The 15480-nt window shown below is 44.6% G+C and overlaps 1 pseudogene across 1 annotated transcript; it reads right to left on the reverse strand.

The window, feature by feature from the left end:
• Positions 1 to 2668: 2668 nt before the first annotated feature.
• Positions 2669 to 14831, reverse strand: LOC146869238 (keratin, type I cytoskeletal 17-like; annotated as a pseudogene). Its single transcript, XR_014978949.1, has 8 exons — positions 14433 to 14831; positions 13210 to 13292; positions 11394 to 11550; positions 9030 to 9188; positions 8519 to 8644; positions 7412 to 7629; positions 7124 to 7173; positions 2669 to 3364 (listed from the first exon to the last, which is right to left on the reverse strand). The product of XR_014978949.1 is annotated as a keratin, type I cytoskeletal 17-like (transcript).
• Positions 14832 to 15480: the final 649 nt, after the last annotated feature.

Consider the following 15480-nt stretch of genomic DNA (forward strand, 5'->3'; position numbering starts at 1 on the left):
TTCTAGCCTATAGAAGGAGTAGGCCTCACTGCAGTGAAAAACAAATTTAGCTGCGTGGTGTATGTTTAGAGTATGTGGTGTATTTCTCATGAGAATGTCACTGTTTGCAAACAGTGTGGTGTAGAGTGAACTCTCTCCATAGAGTAAACACTGTTTACCATACCTCGTTATCAGCTTCATTTCTTAATTTAGGCTTGGTGTGTGTCAGGGGTTTGATACAGATGAAAGCTGTACGTAGTAGGGCATTTGCCTTGGAATTTGCATTCACTATTTTGGCTTCCCCTGAACAGTTGTATACAGATTGAATACCGTACTCAATGAGAGTTTCCCATATGTCTGTGGTTGATTGCTAATGTGAACTATGCAACCTGTAAAGTACAGGCTATAGAGTCAATGTTGCACATAATGCTTGTTTTCAACACCTAAGGTAGTTGTTTCTGTGTTGGTAGCAATGATGCCTGATCTTCTCTTTTGTACTTACTGTCAGAACTTTAATGCCATAGTAGTTTACATGTGGTGTGATGTCATCAGTGATGTCCCAAAACGCAAAATCCCCATACAGTTTCTATTGACATCTTTTAGAAGGGCTACAGCAAAAATTGCTCAACAGAATTACACCACATTTGGAAGGTAGTTAGATCTTGGTACGCTCCGCTCGCCCCCATCGTCAGAACTTACGGACTCAACATTGTGTCATACGCAGACGACAGTCAACTCATCCTCTCCCTATCCAACGAACCCAACACCGCCAGACACAACTTTCGAGAAGGCATGGAAGCCGTCGCCAAATGGATGAAAAACAGCTGCCTACAACTAAATACCAACAAAACGGAAGTACTCATCATGGGCCCAAACCCTGAAGCCTGGAAAGACACCTGGTGGCCCCCCACCCTCGGAAGCCCGCCCACCCCCACGGACCACGCACGCAACCTGGCAATACTCCTGGACTCAGAGCTCAAAATTGACCGCTAGATCAACTCTGTCTCGTCCTCCTGCTTCCACACCCTCCGCCTCCTATGTAAGACCTTCAAATGGATCCCCCTCAAACACAGAAAGACCGTCACTTATGCCCTGGTCACCAGCAGGCTCAACTACGGCAACGCACTCTATGCCTGAATAAACAAAAACCTTACCCGTAAGCTACAGAACATCCAAAACGCTGCTGCAAGACTGGTCCTCAACCTTCCAAGACACTGCCACATCTCCCAGCACCTGCGCACACTCCACTGGCTCCCCATCAAAGCTAGAGTCACCTTCAAGATGATAACCCACGCTCACAAGGCCCTCCACGACACCGGACCAGCATACCTAAATAGCCGACTCAAATTCCACGCACCCCAAAGGACCCTACGATCAGCCCAACTCTCGTACGCCATGGTCCCCCGCACAAGAAAGACCAGATCGTGAGACCGCTCCTTCTCCTTCAGCGCGGCCAGAGCCTGGAACTACCTTCCGCTCCACCTCAGACAGATAATATTGCTCCCCATCTTCGCAAAAAACCTCAAAACCTGGCTCTTCGACAGACCCCCTCCTTGATGGACTGGAACTTGCGAACCCCCCCCCCCCCCACAAACCCTAGCGCCTTGAGACCCTTCCGGGTGAGTAGTCGCGCTTAACAAACACCTGATGGTACGCAGATTGCGCTTTTTGTGATTTGGTGTAAATCCGTTTGGTAGGTTTTTATTAAAAATTAAGGGTAAAAAATAATTGTATATCTGGACTGTTGGGTCTGTGAGAAGCTCGAGATACTCTTGCTGGAGCGCCAATTTAAAAACAGAGCATTCCAATTGACCCAGGGAGCTTTATTTCCTTTGGGCCTATTCGCTCTCGCAGCAGTCATACTGATTGACTGCCAGCCACATCATAAAAATATTGCTTGCAACCGTCACACAACTCGGGGACTTTGTCTCATGCTCTGCAGTAGGAAATTAAATAAAATATAAGGGGGCAAGGTAGGGATACTCTGCCCCCCTAGGCCTCATGGGGGGACCCAGAGTGACCTCCCCCCCAGGCCAAAATCCCCAAAACATCCGTAGTTTCTGCTGCGATCTCGTAGGACTCCCTCAGGATCAAAACACAATTGGCAGCTGGGGCCTTAATCTTTAATTAAAGGCCACAGGGAGCCCAACCCCGAGGCTTCAATGTGTATTTAAGGGGAGGGAGGGCACGCTGCTCCCCTCCCCGAGCCATTAAAGGCCCTAGGATGACCACTGCCGAGGCCGAACTTTGTGTTTGAGATATCATTAGTTAACATAAATGATGTGCTCGAACATGTCATGATTGATGTAATATGTAAGGTCATAAGCAGGGCATGGCGGAGCTTTGCTAACTATAACTGGTGATTTCCTGTTCTTTTTAGTTCAAACATCAATGTTGTCACTGACATATTCACCTAACTATAACGTTACTTTAATCTTTGCACCCGCAGCTCAGTTTTATCCATGGTCCTGTATAACATCCCTAAATATCACTTTAAGAAACGCCACTGTTTAAGAGCACTGATGTCACATGTCCTCCTATTCTGAGCATATGTTCTTCAAACGCTTTGTCTATCACTAAATTCAGTACCAATTTTGATTCAGTGCATTCTAACTTCCATACATTTGAGTCATATGACATTTCTCAATAGATAAAAAGCTAAATTGGGGAAATGTCAGAAAATACACCCTTTTATCTTGCATTCAGAAATAGTTTATTGAATTAAAATGTCACAGAAACAAAGATTAGCATTTTGTGGTAAAGAAAGGCAAAGAGGAAGAGATTTAAGGTCAAAGGAAGAGCCTTGATACAGTGAATAGCCACACTTCCCAGCTGGTGCCGCTGCCGAGGTGTCGATTTGTGAGGTCTTCAGAAGTAGATTTACAACCAGTATGGCATTTAAAATGCTCTCAGTTGGCCTAAGTTTTAGAATGCTGTTTACCGATGATTCATTTAGTGTCCAAACAAGAACACTCTTCCTTGGTCAATACCAAGCCACGTGATGGACATCTTGGACGCCCTCTCGTTTTCTTAGGTGTTCCCTCACTCATTTTGGGTGTCTTCTGGTTTGCCCGTATGCACGGGGACTGCTGTTGTGGCGCTCAGTGCATTCAATTGTCCAGAAGATTCTGCGGTTATGTTCGAAGAGTTGAAAACCCCATAGGAGAAGCAGAAGAGCGGCGGGGTAGGATTGTGGAAGGGGTTCCTCCTCCCGGGTTGTGCATCCTGTTGTCGGTTTACCGGTAGATCAGCGGTTCCATAAGCAGAGACCCAGCTTCTGTCTATATTTTCTGTTCACTGTGTTTCTCCTCTTGCGAAACCACTTTGCCATCAATCACTTCCTGGACGATGGTCTTCACAACTCGGCTTCTAACTGGCTCCGGGGCTGAAACAAGAAATGAAGAGGTGAACAAAAGAATGCAGGCAGGATATATTGAGAGAACAGATGATGTGCTTAATGACAGAGAAGCTCGTGGACATGTTGGATAAAGTTTGGAATTCTGCGTTCACTTTATGAATCAGGAATAGGATGTTACCCTCTCCAATTAATTAATTATTTTGTTACCTAAATTAAACTCAGGTAGGCAAATAGCTTTCCAAACGGGGCCCATTTTGGAGCATGTATTTTGTGAATAGTTTAACAATGCACATGTACCTCATATAAACATTCTAATGACAGAACTGCAATCTCCTTTTCCCATCTCTGTTCTTTGAACCATTCATTCTAGACACACGCCCCTAACGTGAACATTCACCGATGTCTCCCATGTGAGCACTTTTTGAATAGTGCATGGTGCTTATGTGATCATGTACATATTGGCGTTTGCTCACGTTTCAGCATTCTAATGTTGTGCTTGTTCACTATTGCTATTATGCGGCTGCATTTCTCTTACACACGGTGACGTCAGCGCCTCCGGTGAATGGTTTGTTGTATGTTTTTAACCCTTGTGTAAACTTGCTAACGTTAGTGCAGTGACCTGAGCTGAACATTCTTCTTAGTGTATGTACATGCCTCTCGTGAACATTCAAAGTCGTATACATCTGCCTCGTGTGAACATTGTAACTGGTGCATGTACCTCATGTGAGCAGTAGTGCGTGTGCTTCATTGGAACGTTTGCTGTGCTGAGGCGGCGCCTCGTCGGATCATTCTAATATTCTAATTATTCTAATGTTGTTACTAGCCACTCATTTGGACATGCTGATATTAGTGCATGTTCCTCATCCGAATAAGTTTACATTGATGCATGCGCCTCATGAGAATAGACTAGTTAGTGCAGGTGCATCATGTGAAGAGTCTGCGTGGTGCATGTGCCGCATGAGTATAGACTAGTTAGTGCAAGTGCCTCATGTGAAGAGTCTGCGTGATGCATGTGCCTCATGAGAATAGACCAGTTAGTGCAAGTGCCTCACGTGAAGAGTCTGCGTGGTGCATGTGCCTCATGAGAATAGACTAGTTAGTGCAAGTGCCTCATGTGAAGAATCTGCGTGGTGCATGTGCCGCATGAGAATCGACTAGTTAGTGCAAGTGCCTCATGTGAAGAGTCTGTGTGGTGCATATGCCTCATGAGAATAGACTAGTTAGTGCAAGTGCCTCATGTGAAGTGTCTACGTGGTGCATGTGCCTCATGAGAATAGACTAGGACTAGTTAGTGCAAGCGCCTCATGTGAGGAGTCTGTGTGGTGCATGTGCCTCATGAGAATAGACTAGTTAGTGCAAGTGCCTCATGTGAAGAGTCTGCGTGGTGCATGTGCCTCATGAGAATAGACTAGTTAGTGCAAGTGCCTCATGTGAAGAGTCTGCGTGGTGTCAGTGCCTCATGAGAATAGACTAGTTAGTGCAAGTGCCTCATGTGAAGAGTCTGCGTGGTGCATGCGCCTCATGAGAATAGACTAGTTAGTGCAAGTGCCTCATGTGAAGGGTCTGCGTGGTGCATGTGCCTTATGAGAATAGACTAGTTAGTGCAAGTGCCTCATGTGAAGAGTCTGCGTGGTGCCAGTGCCTCATGAGAATAGACTAGTTAGTGCAAGTGCCTCATGTGAAGAGTCTGCGTGGTGGATGTGCCTCATGTGAAGAGTCTGCGTGGGCATGTGCCTCATGAGAATAGACTATTTAGTGCAAGTGCCTCATGTGAAGAGTCTGAGTGGGCATGTGCCTCATGCGAATAGACTAGTTAGTGCAAGTGCCTCATGTGAAGAGTCTGCATGGTGCAGGTGCCTCATGAGAATAGACTAGTTAGTGCAAGTGCCTCATGTGAAGAGTCTGCGTGATGCATGCGCCTCATGAGAATAGACTAGTTAGTGCAAGTGCCTCATGTGAAGAGTCTGCGTGATGCATGCGCCTCATGAGAATAAACTAGTTAGTGCAAGTGCCTCATGTGAAGAGTCTGTGTGGTGGAAGCGCCTCATAAGAATAGACTAGTTAGTGCAAGTGCCTCATGTGAAGAGTCTGCATGGTGGATGCGCCTCATGAGAACAGACTAGTTAGTTCAAGTGCCTCATTTGAAGAGTCTGTGTGGTGCAAGCGCCTCATAAGAATAGACTAGTTAGTGCAAGTGCCTCATGTGAAGAGTCTGCGTGGTGCATGCGCCTCATGAGAATAGACTAGTTAGTGCAAGTACCTCATGTGAAGGGTCTGCGTGGTGCATGTGCCTTATGAGAATAGACTAGTTAGTGCAAGTGCCTCATGTGAAGAATCTGTGTGGTGCCAGTGCCTCATGAGAATAGACTAGTTAGTGCAAGTGCCTCATGTGAAGAGTCTGCGTGGTGCAAGCGCCTCTTGGGAATTTTCTAGATATTGCATGTATGCCATGTGATCACTGGTGCATGTGCATCACGTTAAGACTAAGGACCTGATTTAGATCTCGGTGGACGGGTTACTCCGTCACAACTTTGACGAATATCCCGTCCACGAAATATAAATCCCAATATATCCTATGGGATATTCAGAAGGCGGATATCGGTCACCACTGAGTCCCCCGAACGTCAAGATCAAAATAAGGCCCTAAATTTGGTGTATGTGTCTCATGGAAGTATTCTGATTGGTGAATGTGACTTATGTTAATGTTCTAGTTGGTCCAAGCACCATGTGGGAATGTTCTACTTATAATGAGAGCCCCTCATCTTAACATGTTAACAATGGTGCAGGAGAACACGTTAACAGTGGTGCAAGTAACTTGTGAGAAGATTCTCCTGATGGGCCATCCTGACCTCTCTGGCTCGAACATGCCTAGACTTAGATGATCGTCTTTACATAACCCAGTCAACGTAGGAGTCGTAGATAGCCTAAAGGTCATTCCAAACATTTGGAAGTTGAGACTAATTCAATAATTTATGTCGAAAAAAGCAATTATCATTGCTAAAAGGGTTATTTTTAATCAGGCAGAAATATAATGCAAATCCTGCTTTAAGTGTCACTTATGGTTCATGTAAAAGAAATGTTCATGCTTTAAAGAAGAAATTAACCTGACATATTTATGGGGCATTGAATGGCACATAAAACAAAATCCCAGAATAATTACAGTCATTTTGTTACTTCCATCATTTCCCATCCTTGGTATTCACTGTCACATTTCAAGTACAGGTGAAGCACATTTAATCTGATACTTAATATGAGCACTCACACCCATGCATCATAAGGTAGCAATGTGGCATGCGGCTCGTTAGCGCCGTCAGAGCGAAGGAAAGAGAGAACAAGATGGCCGTCACCAAAGGTTAACTTTAGCTTTTAAAGTTGGAAAAAGGTGCCAGTAGTTACACTGGAAAAAATAAAACTAAAAAGATGTTTCTAGTGTTTTGTTTTGTGGGGCATGTCATGCCCTAGAAATGTGATGGGCTTAACTTCACCTTTAAATCCCTCATCGTATTGGACCTGCTGAGCAAAGTCATATCTGTTCTTAATAATCCACACAGAGAAGTTGAGCAGTGGAGGCTAGAATCTTTCAAGGGCCAGCGCTCCCCTTATCTGGTGGCATGACATGCACTACTGTTACCAACTTGAAACGATATGTCCCATAGAAACCATTTGGTGCCTAAGCTTTATTATACTAGACAGGACTTCAAACAGACACATGGGAGAAGGGCGCAAGAACCCGTCACTGTGATTTACGAGCCTTATAACAAAGCTAACAGAAAGAGGGACGCTTACCTCTTGATGACTGAGAGCCATGACTCTTAGCCTTTTGGTCGACTTTGAAACTGAAAGGAAATGACATGCATATTACATACACATGACTAAGAGTGTCGTTTAATTCTATACGCAATGCTTGATGTCTGCTGACAAGATAGGTTTCAAGTGAGGGTTTACCAAAGGGTTACCAATGTTACTTGTTTGGGTGATTTAGGGCTCCTTTCTTCACGGCAGTGGTACCCCAGGTGAAGAACTTGGCTCGGAACCTAAATAAGTGTAGGTGTTCAGGACTTGCCATCGTCTTACCTGCCCTGTCCCTCCAGCAGGCACCGGTAGGTCTCGATCTCCCTCTCCAGCCGGCTCTTGATGTCCAGGAGTTGCTCGTACTCTGCCATGTTGTTCTCCATCTCGTCCTTGATTCCTGCAAGTTCCTCCTCTATATGGCTGATCTTCTCTTGAAGATGTGCCAGCTGGGCGCAGTAGGTCCCTTCTGTTTCTGCCAAGTTGGCTTCAAGGGATTTTTTCTGTGTTTAATAAAGACAAGAGGTACACCTGAAACAACGTGACGGAATGTGTTCTAGCTTTCAATGGGCCAAAAGTGATGAAAAATGGCTCTAGCCTACATCCCTTCCCCCAAGTCCAGAATAATATACTGCAGTCAAGTCCATATACGTGTGACACTTTACCAAGCCTTTCTTTGCATTTTTATCAGAAAATAGGCATTTGCCAACTAAGCACATGCAGGAGTTGTTAGCAGTGTCGGGGCATCCTCTCTCATTCATGCCAAGAGGGGTCCAGGATGCCTTTAAGACTGCATGGGGGCATTATTAGAGGGGAGATGCTGGGACGACGCCCACATGCTTCATGCTTTCTTTTCGTTCCCATTGTGACTGCAGCCTTGGAATAGTCTCCAGGCTAGTTCATGGTATGTACGCAGTGCACTTACTACTACCACTCCAAGCTGCGGATGCAGCTGTGTGTATGTTAAAGCCACCCCACTGAATGTGCAACCCTGCCCCAGCTCCACTCTCTCTGCCTCAGCAAGGGCCCTCACCGCTCTTACAAGTTTTGCGAGTCCATGCCTGCCTAGCTGCTCGAGTCCAGATTTAGTCTTTGCATTCCGGGGCTTTAGGTATATTTTATTACATTATAAAACCAATACTACGAGTTCTAGAAAACGAAGAACTAAACTGGACCGGGACAGATACCGACGCGTGGACCTAGGAATCTTGGCAGTTATATAAGTCTATTCACACGAAGGAGAGAGACCTATGTGCTATATAAGTGGTGGTTCCAGCATGGTCGTGGGTTCTTCAAGACCTTCCCCAAGCAATGGGGGATCTAATATGCTTGGAAAGAATTCTCACCAGCGAGGTCTATGTAGAAAGAACTGGAGTCATTGAGACAACTCACCATTATGAGAGATGCCTGTAGGTCAATTTCCAAGGATTGTAGGGAGCGCTTCAAGTCATAGATCTCTCTCTTGCTCGTCTGGACCTCCTCAGCCCCGGCGGAGATCTCTTGTTTGAGGGCAGTGCTCTAAGAGACAGCATGGGAATGAGAAAAGTTCACATATTTAGGCACTACAAAAAGTGATGGACTTCTTGAATGTATCCCAGCCACAGGAAATTACTCGGGCACATTCCATTCCTGTCTTTTTAAATTGTCTATGTCGTTACAGTCAGGAGAAAAATATATGCAAAATGCATATTTAAAACGTACTTCCTCCCAGACTGATCTGTGGGGACTCTGTGTGGCGATAAGCCATAGTCAGTGACATATTATGTAGGGTCTGGGATGAGACTGACTTCGGAACAGCCTTATGGGTGTTTAAGGGGGCAATAGTTTGTTTGAAAATATCTCGGTTTTCCATAGTTCAGTCCTTCTTATCCCACAGCCCACAGGACATTCATTCCCTCCTCACCGCTTCCAGGAACTTTGCTTCGGCATCCCGGCGATTCTTGTCTGCCATCTCCTCGTACTGGCCTCGCATGTCGCCGAGGAGCTTCAGCAGGTTGATGCCTGGGACGGCATTCATCTCTACGCTGAGGTGCCCTTCAGCTCCCAGGAGTCCCTTCATTTCCTGCGGGAAGCATTATGTCATGGGCATTATTCAGGGTTCACCATAGGCAAGAATACAATGGTACCTTTTTTTGCTCTTTTTATCATTCCTTTTGTATAAGTCAATTCACCAAAATGCCAGAGCAGAGGCAGCAGAAGTGACATCATGCATCATTTGATCCCAGTACCATCTCAGGTTTGACCAGTGGCCCTGCCTTGGCCCCGCAAGCGCTTCTGATTGGCTTGTGAGGTGGGAGACATGGATCAATGATTGTACATTACAAGCAGAAATATGGCTCTTGGAACTATATTTACTTTGTTTCTCCCAGTCTCCTGTGACCCCTGACAGTGATGCCAGGAGCAGTGGCAGAGGTACCAAAGGTATGTTAGTGGCTGCAACTGCTATTCCTCCTGCCACTACTAATTCACATGCTTGGTCACTTTCACTAAACAAATCATAACCTCGTTGGCTGCTGCGGATCATCACACATCAAATACCACTATCCAGCGAAACCCCGTTGATGTACTTTATAGTTGCATCTACGTCTCCAAAGGGGATATCAGTAGATACACTTGTAAATTATAACACTGCTTTTGTTATTTTAAGTGCCACCTTGGGCATTATCCTAAGTGCATATTTTTAGTTCCTTGACAGCAGCAGATGAATTGTTGTGTCTGATTTAATAGACACAATTGCAGGCAGGTTGTAGTCTAGAAATGGGAAGTGGTGTTGCTTGGCGAGAAGGTTTTGAGTTGTGCTGGTGAGGAGACCCAGGCTAGTCGCAGGCAGATGGCTTGGGTTAATTGATTGCTGCTGAGATCTGGCACAGCTTGAGAGTCACAGGTTGAAAATTCGTCACAGTCCCAACTCTGTGTTTCACTCTTTTGAAGTTACTAAATTGAGTATCATTAAATTGAGAAATGGTATCTACTAGTAATAGCACCACCGTGTTTGAAGTGCTTTAAAGACTGGTTATAATGGGAGCATATATGAATGTGTGGTCTGAGAGAAGGCTACACAGTGTAAGTGAAAAACTGATGCTGTAATAGAAAACAGTATGGCCGTGAATGAAAAGACCTGTCACAGGCCGGGAGGATGTGTGGCCTAGTATGAGGGGTTATGATCTAGCAGGAATGTATATCTATCACATAGAGATTTCATCTATCCGTAGGAAATGTGAACAAACGGAATGTAGGAGATGTGGTCTATCATTGGGAGAGAGAGCTGTGGTCTGGAAAACAGAGATATGGTATAGAAAGGAGATCTATTCTAACATGAAGAAGAATAGCTCAACGGAGATGTATCCAGACAAAATGAAGCAGATGTGGCTTAGGAGGAAAGGTTTAACAGGAAAATGTGATGTTGTCTAGCAGAAGGAAAGATCCTACTAGGAAGGCAATGTGGTCTACCAAGAAGAACACACTGTGGTATCGCAAAAATGGAAATCTAGACTAGCTAAAATAAAGAGTTGTTGTCTCGTGTGAAAGATATATGGTCCAGCAGAAAAAAGGCAATGTGGATTACTCAACACATACTTGGCAGGGGATGAGCTCAATTATAAGGATACATAGCTGACAGAAAGAAGACATCGCCTAAGAAGAAGAATGACACGTGCCCTCGCAAACAGTCGTGGTTCAGTAACCACGGCTCTGAGTTCAAATGAATGAGTTTCCACTCCATTGCTGAGCACTCCCATCTGAAGAGCCCAAATCACTCAGTCCTGAGTCCCCATGCTGTTGACACCTGAATCATATATATTAATGTTTTCCAATGTAATGCATTTACACTTCCTTGTTTGTCCGTCTGATTCTTTCCCAGGCTTCTAAAAAATATTGGAATATTCGGGTCAATGTTAGTCCACCCTCTAAAGATATCCTCTCTCCACCATCAACTAACATTAAACACCTGAAACCTGTCTAGGAATGCAACAGGTCAAGAAACAACAGTGCTGCCACGGCTAATTTTCTGGAGAGCACCACAATATATATTCTTCTTAGAGCAAGACTAGGAGAAAAGATGGGATGCTTTCCACTGCTTAGGTGTTTCTGACGTGCCATGCAAACCGTAGACGATAAGCTGCATGTCAGTGCAATGGCCGTAGGTAGATTGTCTGACACAACTCTAAGACAACTTTAATAAGTCAGAAAGCGCATTTCAAAGGCGTGTAACACGTTATAGGAGTCCATCTATGTCAATCCCAGCACCTTCATGCCACAATGCTCTTACTTCTTCGTGGTTCCTCTTGAGGCAAGACAGCTCCTCCGTCAGGTTCTCCACCTCTCCCTCAAGGTCACACTTGGCCCTGGTCAACTCATCGAGCACCTTGCGCAACCCGTTGGTGTCCGCCTCCACGCTCTGGCGCAGGGACAGCTCATTCTCATACCTGGAAAAGAAAGTAACTAGAGGTGAATAACAGCCAAGGAAAAACACATCTGGAACAGCAAGTTCTAACATCTGGGGGTCCAAGCGCGTTAATGAAAGTTTGCGACAGCACATTGCCAGAAGCCCTGTGACACTTCAAAGGTGCAACTAAGTCTGTGTGATGCTTTTATAAAAGATGTATAAGTACAATATTGTGGAAGACATCTATAACAAAGAAATGTCTTCATTGAAGAAATATGTAATTTCTCTTTAAATATCCTTCAGTTTGTTTTGGACTTTGAATGCAAGATTAGTGCCTTGCAAACCTCCCACCATCCTAGTCAAATATGACCATTGCCACAGCAAATACCAGAACAAGGTTAGGACGGATCTTATGGTTTTTGCACTTCTGATCTTTTCTGTTAGCTAAGAAAAGACCAAATAGGAATGAAACCATTCGCATTGCATTGCTTACTAGCTAGCGCCTGGTGATATCTCCTAGAACGATGGAGTTTGTGGTGGGCGCTATGTTGCCTGAATTCCAAATATGCAGGGAAAAGTCTCAGCATTTAGGATTCTTCCGCACGTTATTCTAAAGGGTTAAGGGTCTGAATGCTGTGCTACTCATCTGACAGTAAAAGGGACATCCTTAATGCGACAGAATCAAGGTACCTGAGTTATGATATTCTTCTAATCTTAACCACGAGGAAACTCTTTCCCGTTCAGAAGACCTCCCTACAGTACATAATTGTGCAGCACAGCATAGCTAACCACGTACGTCAGTGCAATGCATTCCATCCACACTATCCACATAGGAGTCCTCGGTATATATTGTCAAGTGATCGCAGTTATTGAGAATAATTCAAGCATGTAATCCACCACTGCGTAGTTTCAGTGAGCGAACCCTAATCTTGTGCCTAGCTCTTGAAGAAGGTTTATTTCACAAGTGGAAAGACAAAAATGTAATTTAAAGACTATTCATTTGAAAACAAAAAATATAGGTTCAAAGTCAACATAATTGCTCTATTTATTGTTTTGAAATGTATTTGAATGGGTATTAGGTGGTGATATAATGAAGAAGGTGGGTGAGGTATCAAGTAGTCACTGAGATAAGAAGACGTGCACAAAGTGAGTGACCTTTGTGAGGCAAAAGGGTGAGGTAAAGAGTGGAAAAAGAGAGGTACTCAGCCATTTGAATGTTTGAGAGTTACCACATGTGAGTCCAGTGATTGGACCTTGTCTGACGAGCCAAATTCTCTGTGACTCATAAGGTCATGGTCAAGGGGTGGAGGAGATGTCCCCACCCAACCTGATGGAATGTGGTCCATCCGTGAGGGTCTAAATCGGGCCCTAAGATTTCAAGATTTAAGAGGTATTTATGGGAGGGATCAGTGCTTCTTGGATACTTGTTTATCCTTTTATTGACAAGTGGTGGTCCTGGTGTGCCCGGCAAGGTTAGAAAGAGTCCACGTGGCAATGGTGATATCCTTATGAAGGGGCGAGCAAGTATTGCAACACCGAATCAAAGTGTCCCAGTGATCTAGTCTTCTCTAGGCAAGGCTATGCGGATGAATTGGCGGTGAGGCAAGGAAGGTGAAGACAGTCAAGGGTATTTTAGCATTTGGATGACTCTGCCTCGTTGCTAAGTTGTTGCCACTGATGGAGGAAATGGCAGACTTACTTAAGTTTGAAGTCTTCACTAGCCAGTCTGGCATTGTCGATTTGCAGGACGATCCTGGCATTATCAGTAGATGCGGCAATGATCTGGAAGACAATAGATGGTCACAGTGGAATGTCATGGTGCAGCGGGTGGAGCATCATTTCCAAAAGGGTAATATTCTGACCTTCAAAAACAAAAGTCAATAATCCTTCTAAAAAAATAATGATTGACATTTACACTTTTGATTAAGCATTTCTGGCGGTTCAGTGAGTATCTGTACAGACCTCTGGTGCATGCACATACTATCCAGTTCCCTCGTTCCCTCTTGTAATTAATATTCCAGGCACCATCTTGCAATATCCATAGAAACACCCTGTGGCTTTATAACTCTAGAAAACCATCTTTCAGCTATTTTTGCAGTTTTATATTGCTCGAGGAGGCAAGCTCGACCCGAATGTATGCGAGCGCTTTAAATGAGCACCAGTTACATTACACAAGATCACATGCATCGTTTAGACTCAGGGAGATGACATGATTTGCCCAGATATCTATCATAGGATGTTGAGCCAATGATGGGATTCGAACCTGGTTTCCATTTCCAAAGTCAGCCGCTCTGGTCGCAATGCGACATCGTCTCCACTGATCCCTTTACACAATCAATATCATTGAAATGACCGTATTTAAGACAACTAAGATTCCAATTTCAAGTGTGCATTAAATGAACATGTGCCAAAATAAAGCCCTAGACTGGAAACATGGTACAGCATGGAGTCACGTGGTACCCACAAAACATGGCTGAATGGCCCAATCGATGATCTAAGAGCCACCTAGAGAACGGATTTGCCAGTAATTTATCTCTGATGATCACGAAAGGAACTACAGATATTTACAGCAGGAAAGCAGCCTTCCAGACAGTATGGGAACTTTTAATAATCCGGTGTTTACTAGAGATTTAATTGGCCACAGTTTCATTCAAGGACGTTGTGGGTTCATAAATAGGGCGTGGTGGCAATTAACTTCAGTGACAAAATACGGACAAAGAGTGCCCTTCTTTACACATCAAGAGAAGAAAGTGTCCAGTACTCTGTGTAAAGCCCACCCGAGACTATGAGAGACAAACCCTCCGCTCCATACACTTAAAAAGTAACAGTCAATTTCTGCATTACACACACCAGCAATAGCAAGGAATGACATAATCATGTACATCCTGAGGCCAAGTTTATAATGATTGATCATGTTCCTACCTTTTTTTCCAGCTCCGCGATTATGGCATATTATTTGCTGTAGTCGCGAGCCACTGGCGGAGGGTGCTTTGCATACCAGTCCTTGATTTTGTTCTCAAGCTCCAGGTTGGCACATTCCAGTTGTTTGACTTTCTCCAGATAGCTAGCAAGACGGTCATTGAGGTTTTGCATGGTCTGCTTCTCCCCAGCAGAGAGGAGGCCCTCGTTGCTGGGTTGGCTCCCAATCACTTCATTCTTAAAGACACCTTGGAACCCTCCAGAACTGCCTTGGAAGCCTCCAAAGCTGGCTCCACCACCAGCTGTTGAAGCCCGGCTGGAACCAGCACTATGATGGAAGTAAGACATGATGCTGCAGAAGGACCGCTCACCCTGTAGAGAGGCACTGAGGAGGAGAGTGGAGGGTGGAGGGGGCTGGTGCCATGGCTGTATGATGGAGCCTTTATACAAACCCTAGTGGGTGTTTCATTTCTAAGAGTAAACAGCTAAATATGCGGCATTGTTTGAAGGTCAGACTCTCCCTCTCATTACTATAGGTGTGATTAATTAATATTCAGGCCATGTTCGGCATATCCATTTCTCATCAAATTATGAATCAAGATAAAGCGGGTGGGGCAATGCCAAGCATTTACTTTAATTGTTTTATTTCTGTGATCTTATTTCATTAAAGCACTGCCCTCTCTTCTTATCGATTCATTTGCATGCACGGAGCATTAATAGACAGTTTACAGCAGCCACTTTGAAGTGTACGCGGTGTGACACATTTACAGAGGATACGCCTGGAACATGTGTCCTACACTGAGGCATCCCGAGGGACCGAAGGATTCTTGCAGTTTGGATACAGTGGCAGATGACAATATAGTGCTTTAAAGTAACTGAAAGCACGATTGTGACACTTTTAAGAGCAATTTATACATAAATCGAAGAATTTACAATTAGTGTGTACCACTCTTTTCCTTTAAGAACCTGCTAACAATGGCCTCTCAAAAAATCACAGATAATAAAGGGGGCGAAGCTTTATCGGAAGGTCTTGAGATGTCCAGTGCTCAGC

The sequence above is a fragment of the Triturus cristatus genome, chromosome 1_1 (assembly GCF_964204655.1).
Source record: "Triturus cristatus chromosome 1_1, aTriCri1.1, whole genome shotgun sequence".
Lineage (NCBI taxonomy): Eukaryota > Metazoa > Chordata > Amphibia > Caudata > Salamandridae > Triturus > Triturus cristatus.